We start from the raw sequence: 11,126 nt of genomic DNA, 5'->3' as shown, positions 1-11,126 counted from the left end.
TCCCCTCTTCCGCCTTCATCTTCTCTGTCCCTCTCCTTTCAGTGGTGCTTGGAGGCGTTTCCGCTCCCAAACTCCACACGAGCTCTGGTCTCCCCTGTGGGATATTAATAGGAAGGAGGAGTGGAACTGATATACACTCCCAGGAAGGACAAGGGTGGGAAGTTAAAAGTGGGGAAAGGGCCAATCTCCAAATTTTACCCGCAGTCATAAATCCATCCACCATGAGTTGGCCACACAAATACTTACATGTATGTAGAAATGTATGTTTTGGGCTTTTGCATCAGGGTTAATTGAACATGTCACAATGACAATAAAGTATATTCTATTCTATTCTATTCAGGTGTGAATTGAATTGAATAGAGGTGTGGTTAGAACCTTAAATGGCAGCTCTGCCACTATCAGTGTATAAAAAGGTGAAAAGTACTTGTGTTTGTAAAGTGCAATGTTTCTTTAAGGAAGGTAGAAAAATACTACATAAGTGTACACCATTCTTTATACACCATATATGTAAATGTCTTGAAGTTAAGCTAAGCCAACTAGACATATTGTCCTCTTTGTGAAGTGCTTCACCACTCACCCAAATAGATGAAACCTCTTTCATTCCATCATAAGCCTCATATTAATGTTGACAAAGCTTGGTAGAAGTTTGCATCTTCCTCATTGTTCTATTCTTTTTATTGGCATTTCATGTTTATTGTAAAACGATATGTACTGATACGTTTTTAAATATGTCACTTTTTAAAATCCAAGTTTCTAAAATTGTCATGGCTTTTTTGAGTAAAAAAAGGCATTTAGGGAGAAATTGCTATCAGAGTTTGAAGTGGCTTTCTTTGTTTATTTTTTAATTTTTATTTTGATTTGAATTTGTGAAGTGAAACCACAAAATTTTGGTTTTGAGCACTGCAATATGTGCACTCACAAACCTCTTTCAGATGCTGCAAAGTTATTCAGAAAATAGCTGATGTTGCGGCGGGACATCTGTGCTATTAGGGGTTAAAGAAGTGGAGGTCTGACGATGGACCATAAAGACTTGTGACAGATCAGCAAGTTTGCCTAAAAGCAACAGTGGATCATCCAGACTCAGAAAGATTTCCAGTTGTTGGATCAGAAAAGGTTTTCTTCCTCCTGGAAATTATGCGTTAAAAACATCTAACATGGATGTCCCCTAGATGTCCCCTATTGTTCTTAAAAAGTTTTTACCTTTGTTTCAAAGAAGCCAAGTAATCAGATTCCGATATGCCTTCAAGAAGTTAGAAAAACAGCCTTAGATAGTCTCACTTCCTTTTTTCGATTTGTTCCTGTTTTGTCTGACATAAGCAGAAGTCACCCAACCATGGCTTTTTTTAGTACGGACACTTTTGTCTTATATTTTTTCTGATTCATTGTTGCACCATTATGAACCTCAACATAAATCTGACGAAACAAAACCACTTTTCCACAGAGGAAGCTTAAACTATTTATCTCTCGTAGATCATAGAAAAAAATCAGGATGTGCTCCACTAAATATGGAGGTTTAACAATGACAATGTCAACATGTAACTATTACACCAGGGGTCTGTTCCAGAAAGCTTCATTAACTCACTATGTGGTAAACTCTGAACTCTGGGTCAATCAACCACAACAAAAACGACTATTAACAGTTAGTTTAATCAATTTCCTTCTGTTAACCAAGAGTTAAACTAAAGGGAATAAACCATGAAGCTGTGCAGAAATAATATCTGATACAGCAGCAATCAGATAAAAGAATGACACAAAGATATGAGCTCAGCATGGAATATAATCTAAAGTTAGTGGTTGCTGATTAACAACAAATTCTAGATCGTAAAGAAGCTTCTCCATTAATAACTAGTGGCAGGTAATAGCATGTTTTATTCTTTATAGGTGATTTTTCTTAAAGGATGTTTTTATTTTACAGCTTTATGGTGTTTAATAAGATCTTTTGTTGAAATTTAAAAAGATGAAAGCAAAAGTGTATTAATGCCAGTGAGGTGTAAAGTTGTTGATATTAAGGGGCAAATAGGTAAAGCAAGAGTTTTTTTGACAGTAGCAAACATCTTAGCAATTATACATTCATAAAGGTGTTACATGAGAACATTTTTGAAAGTGTTCATTTACCGGTAGACAGTAGAAGTTCAAGCAAACATGTTTGTTAAATTAAAGCTTAGTTCCGAGACTTCAATGTCATGTACTTCTGTCATGTTTGCAGTGCTGCTACAATATACTTCTTCTTCTCTTTTTGGCTTTTCCCTTCAAGGGTCCCCACAGTGATTTATCTTCCTCCATCTATCCCTGTCTACTGCATCAGCGACTCTAACATCAGGTCCAGCTGCTGCTGCTGTACAATACACACAATGCGAAAATGTCTCATAAATAAGCCTATAGTAGTAAATTATCAAAAATACACAGAGACAAATTTCAAAACTTTAGTAAAATTACCTGCAATCGTAATACATTATGGGATTTCAGCTCTGAAGACATTCTCTTCAGCTCTATCAGGTTTTTTAACAATAAAAATAACTGTAAATAACACAATGACAAAGGAATAAATTAATTTAACTATACAATGCAATCTATTAGTTTAGAGAGAATAAAAAAACTTACTTTAAGTGACTTGACTGGATGGAATCCAGACCACTCAGCATTAACCCACTCGTCTGTAATTGACCACTTTTGTGGTACATTTGTAATGCTGAGCTCAGAGTAGAGAACAAAATGAGATTTAAAACTCAATTCACACGAACACATTTCAGTTGAAAACCGATGAGTGAAATGGCATAATAGCAACAAGGTTTGTAAAGGTCACAAATGTATTTTGTAACTAAAGAAAAAGCTTTGAAGAAACTGAGTTGCTAAGGTTACTGAAATACTCTGAAAGATACTTTCATTTTTGGAACCAAAGCTTAAGCTTATCCACTAACTGACCCTTAAACTTATCCAGTTATGCCACATAACCCTCCTTTGGAACAGACCCCTAAAATATTAAAAACATTATTAAACATGATTAAAATTGCCATTTTGATCTCGGTGAAACTCTAATGACACTAGGATGCTTTTATGTTGGATAATTAGTTTGTTTTTGAAAGATGGCGGCAGTAGCAGAAGTGCTGTAAATGTATGTTTTGGGCTTCCAGGTTGAAAACTCTTGTGTTCATGTGTCACTACAAGTTTCTCCATTTTCCGATTCTACATGCAAAACGTGAAAGTGTGTTGAAAGTTAATACAGTTGAACTTTGACTAATCAGAGAATTTATCATCTGTGCGTTGTGCGCAGACAGAATTATATGACACCAAGTCTTTCATATATCGGAACAGAGCTGTGAAAGAAAAAGCCTGGAGCAAGATTAGCGACATTTTTACCGCTTTGACATTTCACACTACGCCTCTTTCAACTGTTCGTGCACAGTAGCAAGAAAAGAAGCAATAACACTATAGGCTAAATGCACGTAAGAGTGCGCGTTAAGCATGTCCAAGAACTCTCATTACATACCCAGTGTGAACATAGTATTCATTCATTCGTCTTCTTTACCGTTTTATCCCTTTAGGGGTTGCCGGAGCCTATACCGGCCACTTGCGGGCGAAGGCAGGGGACACCTGGACAGGTCGCCAGTCTGTCACAGGGTCACAATCACACACCCATGCACTCTCACATTCACACACCTATTGACAATTTAGAGTGACCAATTTACCTATGAAATATGTTTTTGGATGGTGGGAGGAAGCTGGAGTTCTCGGATGCGTGTTCTCCCCACGCATGTACGGTGAGGTCATGCAAACTCCACACAGAAAGGTCCACCACTGGTGGTCTGTTTCAGGTCCACCAGCTGGAACTTGAAACTGTGAAGCAAGAGCGCTAACCACTGCGCCACTGTACAGCCCTGAACATAGCATTAAATGCTGAATTTTTTTCAGTTCAGGTTCTTCAGTTAGTTTTGGAGGAAACAATTTTATAGGAACATTGTTTTTTGGGTTTTGATTACTGAAATGAAAATTCCGCATTTAATGCTATGTAATGAAGATTCACCAGGAAGCACCCGAGTGAGAGTCCTTCAACACGATCTGCAGCAAAGCAACGACTCCACTGCAGGGCGGCAAATAAAAACCCTGATTTAGTCCATTGCTATGTAATGAACATAGCATTAAATGCTGAATTTTCATTTTGATCACTCTATAGTGAACCTCACAAGAATTGCAAGTTAACCTTTGACTTGTTTGGAGCAGTTCAAAGCCTATGTGAGCTCAAAATAAAAGTGTGTCCAAGAAAGTTGAATCTGAGGACTAAACACTGCAGTGTGAACATGCCCCGAAAGCCTCAGAGCAGACCAAACTACACAAACCCAAATGCAACAAATGTCGAGGATGCTCTGCAATGTAGCAGCTGGGATGTTGCAGCCATCATAATCACAGAGGTCAATAAACCTATAAACGAATGCATTTGATTTTTTTTCGTTTTATCTTTTCAAAAGTCATGTTCTTCATGAAGTCAGAAAACAGTGTTTGCAGTCATTTTTGTTTCCATTCAGAGACTCTGCAGCAAACAGCTCAGACACTGGACACGGGATAGGGATCCTGTGATCTCAGGAACACAGCTGAGTGCTGCTGACAGAACTGACAAGTGGAGGCGGAGATGGTGTAGACAGAGGTGAGTTAAGGGCAGATATAAACAAAACATTTTCTCAGACTGCTGTACTTGGAGACTATTTATGCACACAGGCAAACACACTAAAAAAACATTCTAATGCACATAACAATGAGCTTTTAGCATACAGCTTTCCTGTTAAATGTGCTCACACATGGGTTTTCACAAATACCCAAATAGAGTCATTGTGTTGACTTCCTTTTAAGCCATAGATCACTACTTACAACCACAGATCCAATACCTTCTTCTGACCAGGTTGACTCTAACCTGCACGCACATCCTACCTGAAACTAATCAGGAGTCTATAAATAGCATTTTCCATGATAAGGTTGACCAAAAATCCCTAATCAGAACTACAGCTTCTCATTAGGTCAGAAATCATTTTAGAAATGGTCCAAATTTGGTAATAAAAACACACAAGCACACAATTACTGGTGCAGCTGTTGACTTAGCCTAAATTCAGAGATCCAGGAGAAACCTTAGTTTCTGATAAAACTTTTGTTGACCATCAAATTGAAATTGATATAGCTTTTAACCCTTGTGCTATCTTAGATGACCCCCCCCTTACATTGACGTGTTCTCCCCACCATGACAAAGGTGGATAAAGGTGGAAATAGTTAATGTAATCCATGGACACCAGTGAAGATCACAAATCATTGAAGAAAAAAAGGTTCAGAGCACTGTCTAGTGGGTCTAGATGACCCAACTCCCAATGTTAAAGTGTCTAGGATAGCACAAGGGTTAAAAATAAATAAATAATAAAAGATCTGCCCTGTAACAGACTGGCGACCTGTCCAGGATGTCCCCTGCCTTCGCCCACAATTGGCCGGGATAGGCTCCAGGAGCCCTGTGACCTCGAAAAGTACAAAATGGGTTTAGAAGATGAATGCATGAAAATAAATGATTTGCTTGCAACTTTGACAGCATTAACAACTGGAAGTACTGTAATTGCAACAATTTCTAAAGGTAGTTGTTCCTTTTAAAAGGAAAAGTACAAATGAAGAGCTCCATTTCTCCAGAGTCATTTTAAAATTGAGAGGTCCACCTTTACCTACAATGCAATTGTCAATGGTTTAGGTTATTTACCGCACTATAGGGCACACCGGATTATAAGATACACCTTCAGTGAATAGTCTACTTTTAAACTTGTGTCACAAGGCACACTGAAATAAAGCACATAAAATGAAACAAAAGAACCAGGGATAAATCAGTCAGACTCTAGAATTTGATTGCAATATGCTACACATCAGCAACATTAGCATATTCACAATAACACCCGACCTTGTTTTGCAGAATTGCTTCAACATCAGTAAACAAGTTATTCCATAAGGTGCTCTGGATAATAAGGCACACTGTAAGAAAATTGACATTTACGTGTGCCTACAAAGTGGAAAATACAGTACTTCGCTTAAAAGGCTGAAACAACTAACTTAATGCCAAAATAGCTAAAAATGTCTAATGACAATTATTTCAGTTTTGTAAAACTCAGCAGTAGAGAAATCCAGCACTAATTTTTTTTTTTTCTAAAGGAAAATGTCTTTGTATAAAACATATCAGAAGTGTGAAGACAAAGTTCCTCCCCTGCTAAGATGAGTATCGCAAACAAACCCAAGACTCAGTGGCAATTTCCACTCCCTCTATACTAATGATTATATAAAATATTTGACCCTTTTAAGTATTACAACCTTTGGGGCTACAATGTGTGCTGGTTTCATGTCTCTAAGTTCTAAAAAGTTCTTACAATGGCAAGTTCAATACCGGATTTGGGGAGATATGTGACTGTGCAAAACTCACAATAGAGAAAAAGAAACAACAAAATAAAAGGAAGGCCTCAATTAATCCAGGTTACATGTCCATACCAAAGGACCTGTGGAATGTAGAGCAAACCCTTACAAGTTAAGTGTCAAACAACAAAGCAAGTCTATGAGGGGCCGTATAAGACATTATTTATTCTGAACCATTCACATTCATACATTCTTGCTCTCACAGTCATATATACTCTCTTTCGCATACATATATTCTCTTACGCATCCATATATTCTCTCTCTCACATTCATACATTCTTGCTCTCACAGTCATATATACTCTCTTTCGCATACATATATTCTCTTACGCATCCATATATTCTCTCTCTCACATTCATACATTCTTGCTCTCACAGTCATATATACTCTCTTTCGCATACATATATTCTCACTTGCACATCCATATATTCTCTCTCTCGCATGCATATATATTACTTTACACATACATACATTCTCACTCTCATTATCACTCTTAAAAAAGAATGTATGTATGTGAAAGACAAGTATATATGAACGTGTGAGGAAGAGTTTATATGTGTGTGTGAGAGAGGAGTATGCATGAAACGGAAGTTACTTTGCATGAAAAGGAAGGCACTTTGAATGAAAAGGAAGGCACTTTGAATGAAACGGAAGGCAGATGATTTCTCGTGCTCTGATTGGACGAGAGGCCGCCACCTCCCATTTTGAACAGACGCTAACACGAACCAATAAGAAGGCCATCGGAACCTTAAGAAATATTTTATTTTCACCTCAAGTGGTCACAAATCTGTCTGCATCTCTAGAGACACAAAGGAATGTCTCAAATACCAATAATGGTAATAGAAGTGCCACCGAAACAGAAAATCCGTATCCACCTTATTCCTAGCCCCCATGAGCCTTTGCGTGAATTATGGGCGACACTTCCTGTAGACGCTGGAACACGCATTTACATTAAAACAAATTCCTCTTGTTTTCGATCCATAACTACATATAAATGTGGGAAAACCAGCTGTCATTTCTTAAAAAAGGCAACGGTGAGGTGGAGATGAAATATTTGTTAAGGTTCCGATGGCTGCAGGACCCCCGTGGCTACTTCTTGCCGGTTCGTTTTTTTAAAAAAATAAACTTTATTAACAATATCTTGCACATACAAAATACCAAACACAAAACTCCACTGTGTGCAAAATACAATCTTCACGTTCGCCATGAGAATGAACAAAAAAACATAATGATAACCATGTAAAACAGGTTATGCAAAAAGAAAACAAAAATAATAAGGCAAAGGAATCTGTTAAAGTTTCAGGAGAGACCATGTTTCAACTGTTCTGACAGCTTTTTTGTTAGTGGAAGATTTAATACTGTTCACATACAAAACCATTTCTTTCTGAAAAAACATAAAACACGTTTTTTTTGTTGGCATATTTACACTTGTGTATAAAGTATTTAGCCATAATTATAAGTAAATTAACTACATATATTTTTTCTGCATTAAGTCTTTCTTGTGTAAAATATCCAAAAATAATATGCTCGTAAAATAATCTATAATCTTCACATAGATGAGTTCTTATAAAATGTATCACATCTTTCCCAAATAGTTGAGTGAAATAGCAAAACCAAAAAAGATGAGGCACAGTTTCTGGTGAGGAATGACAGAATGAACAGTTTATGTCCAGATCTTTTTTAAACTTAGTAAAGAAATGTTTCACTGGATAAAATTTGTGAAGAATTTTGAAAGAAATTTCTCTGATTTTATTGGTGATGAAATACTTTTGTGGCAGGGTCCAAACCTTTTCCCACTGAATTCTACATCCAAAGCTGTTCCAGTATGAGATAACATACGGTTTTGTGGCAATCTCATTTTGAAACAGAGAACGGATACTTTGATTATTCCTGCTAGCTGAAAAACATACCTTTCCACAACACAAGTCTGTTAATTTGGGATTTCTTGCTGGTTCATGTTAGCGTCTGCACTGTAATCCCTAGCGAGTTGACTGAACTTAAAAATTATTTTGTAACAGATTACGCAACAGTTAAGTTATATTATTAAAACTTTTAAGTTAACATTTATTAAAATTCATATTGTCAGTTGGCTTACATTTGTATTATTTCATATAAAAAATATTAAGATTCCTCAACTTATAAAAGAGAGATTATTTACTTAAAGTTTTTAATATTTTCCAACTAAAAAACGCTTTAACTAACTATATTTTTATATTACTCAACTCATAAAATATGTAAAATTCACTCAAATGCTTTATAAATTCTTTAACTCATTAAATGTGTAGCATTGAAAATATTTAAAATTCTTCAGCTTAAAATGTATTCTAAACAGAGATATTGATACTGCCCCACTACATTTTAAAGGCTAACATTGATAAAAACCAACAAACGTGAAGGCCACACAATAGTGATTGCTTAATACACTTTTTTAATTGCTCTTTAAAAAAAAGCACAAATATCAAGAGGATGAAGAAACAATAAGTGCAATAAAACTGCATTATAAGAGTGCCACACAACATATTGACAAAAAGAGTTGGTTTTGTATTTTACGGCAGAAAAAGCAAATGATCACAACAAAACACATTAGTTACATAACACTTAAACCAACAAATAGTCCATTCTGGAAGACTCACTCAACGAAACATTCTTCAGCGTCAATAAATGTCCTTTCAGTGGTTTGCTGTCCTCAAGGCTCAAGACAGCATTCTGAATAAATATGAAGGCAAGTTCAAGTTTTTTGGGGTGCTGTAGGTCCAGAGCATAGATGTCCCCGAAGAGTTAGAAGAGATTAGTCAGCCAGATCTGTGGGACCACTGACGGCAGCATCCGGAGCGTCACCACGACAACTGAGAAGATACCCACAGCAGTGTCTGTGAGGTCTGGTATTCTGGAAAATACAAAACAAAAAACACAGATGAGTTCAGACCCTCAAAGATATTCATCACACTAATGTCCAAAACTGACATTCCTGCCATCTGTCAATGGGAATCTTTTCATGCTAACATTCTGTTAGCTTTTAATCAACTGGCTATGATGTTTTAAGGACCAACTCCAATTAAAATTGTGTTTTTAAAAAGTTCTTTAGCATTTTTCTGAAGGAGGACATTTATAAAATAATTTAAGACTAAAGCTTCATTTTTCTTTATTCAAATAATGATGGATCAGGAGCAGAAAAGGTAAACGAAACTCCACTCCTTCCAATCAGGAGTCCCTGATGTTCGCCTTTCATCTTCCGTCTCAGTTTTAAAACCATTTAAAAATATCACTCAGTTTACAAACTACAAACAATTGCCCTATTTATTATGTCACTCAATAAAATCTCAATCAATATTAAAGGATTAGTGAAAACCATTGACAGGGAGTCGTGTGCACTTACTGTACAGGTCTTGAAGAAGTTGGAGGCATCTTCATGCAGATAAACAGGAAGTGCAAGGAGGACAAGTGCCCGTCTCATGTTCACGTCACGTTGGTCCTAAAAGAATAAAAAGAAATATCCATTACCTTTGAAGCAAATGCAGAGCAAACACTTCCAATATTTACTTAAGGAACTTTAAGAAATAATAAAATGATACCTTTTCTAGATGTCTATTTCTAGTAAGAGGACAATGCAGTGTTTATGGCATGATCCACTTCAGGTCAAAGACACAAAGTCATTTGAAGGCAAGTTACACCGTGGCTTCTTACAGCTGTTTACAAATGATTTGTTATCCGTTTTTGAATTATGCACATTAGAAATTCACCTGGAGGTCATAAATCCTAACCAAGCTGGCCAGTTCCTGTCTGTTTTGGTGGACTTAGTCTCAGAAAAGGGCAGCTTTAAGTTACACAAACATGTAAAAACTGCACAATTTCCTCTGACTGCATCTACTCTACATAAATCCATTTCAGATCTTGACAGATGAGTTTTCATGGTTTCAAATGATGGAATGGTGCTAATGCAACATCATTTTATTATTGTAATATACTGTCATAAAGACATGACAATATTCCAAAGTGTTTCCACATACATGGCAGTGGAAACACTTTGGAATATTGGCTATGTAGTACTGCAGTATTATATGTAGTACTGCATAGTGCCAAAGTAACAGAACACAACTTGCACCTCCATTCCATTGTGCCACCTTCAGCCTGCAATCTAAATATGTTTAGTTAAATTGTAAATAATTTCAACTCTATTTAGACCTTTGACTAGTTAAAATGTGCATAAATGTTTCCATGCTGCCGTATAAATCTAATAATGGTAATAGTTCAGGATGAATGTATTAAATAAGTATAAAACTCACCCACTGACAGGTCTTTTCTGGTGAAATGGTGACTTTCTGGTGAACTTTCTGAAGTTCAGTATCTGAAAAAGTCCAAAAGAGATTTTTCAATGTTAAAAAATGTTTCAATTATATTCTGATCAAAAAAACATTTATTGCACTACACAACCTATTGCATTTTTTGTTTTTTTAAAATAGCTCTAGACAAATAACTGAGACAAGTTACCTCGCTGGCCTCAACACTGAACACTCTGTAGTTCGGTACCTGAACACAACACGAGCACGTTGATTAATTTATTTTTACAAAAACCTTTTTTATAACGGAGATCAGTGATTTATAAAAGCTTAAAGCTGCATTCAAAACCCAATGCTTCCATGTAGCAACCAGGCTTAAAACTGTTGGCGGTAGCTCCTCCCACACAACCGTTAGAGGCTTTGAGTGAC

The 11,126-nt window shown here is 36.4% G+C and overlaps 1 long non-coding RNA gene across 2 annotated transcripts; it reads right to left on the bottom strand.

Annotated features, from left to right (window-relative positions):
• Window positions 1–9,180: 9,180 nt before the first annotated feature.
• On the bottom strand, window positions 9,181–10,799 carry LOC144994895 (uncharacterized). 2 transcript variants are annotated; one of them, XR_013658583.1, is made up of 3 exons: window positions 10,704–10,799; window positions 9,797–9,892; window positions 9,181–9,307 (listed from the first exon to the last, which is right to left on the bottom strand). It is a non-coding gene; the product is annotated as an uncharacterized LOC144994895 (long non-coding RNA). The 2 variants fall into 2 exon arrangements; XR_013658582.1 differs by lacking the exon at window positions 10,704–10,799 and having other exon boundaries at window positions 9,797–9,933.
• Window positions 10,800–11,126: the final 327 nt, after the last annotated feature.

This window comes from Oryzias latipes, chromosome 10 (genome assembly GCF_053564925.1).
Source record: "Oryzias latipes strain Hd-rR chromosome 10, Olatipes_Hd-rR_3.1".
NCBI classification, from domain to species: domain Eukaryota; kingdom Metazoa; phylum Chordata; class Actinopteri; order Beloniformes; family Adrianichthyidae; genus Oryzias; species Oryzias latipes.
This window is presented reverse-complemented; position numbering and strand designations above follow the sequence as displayed.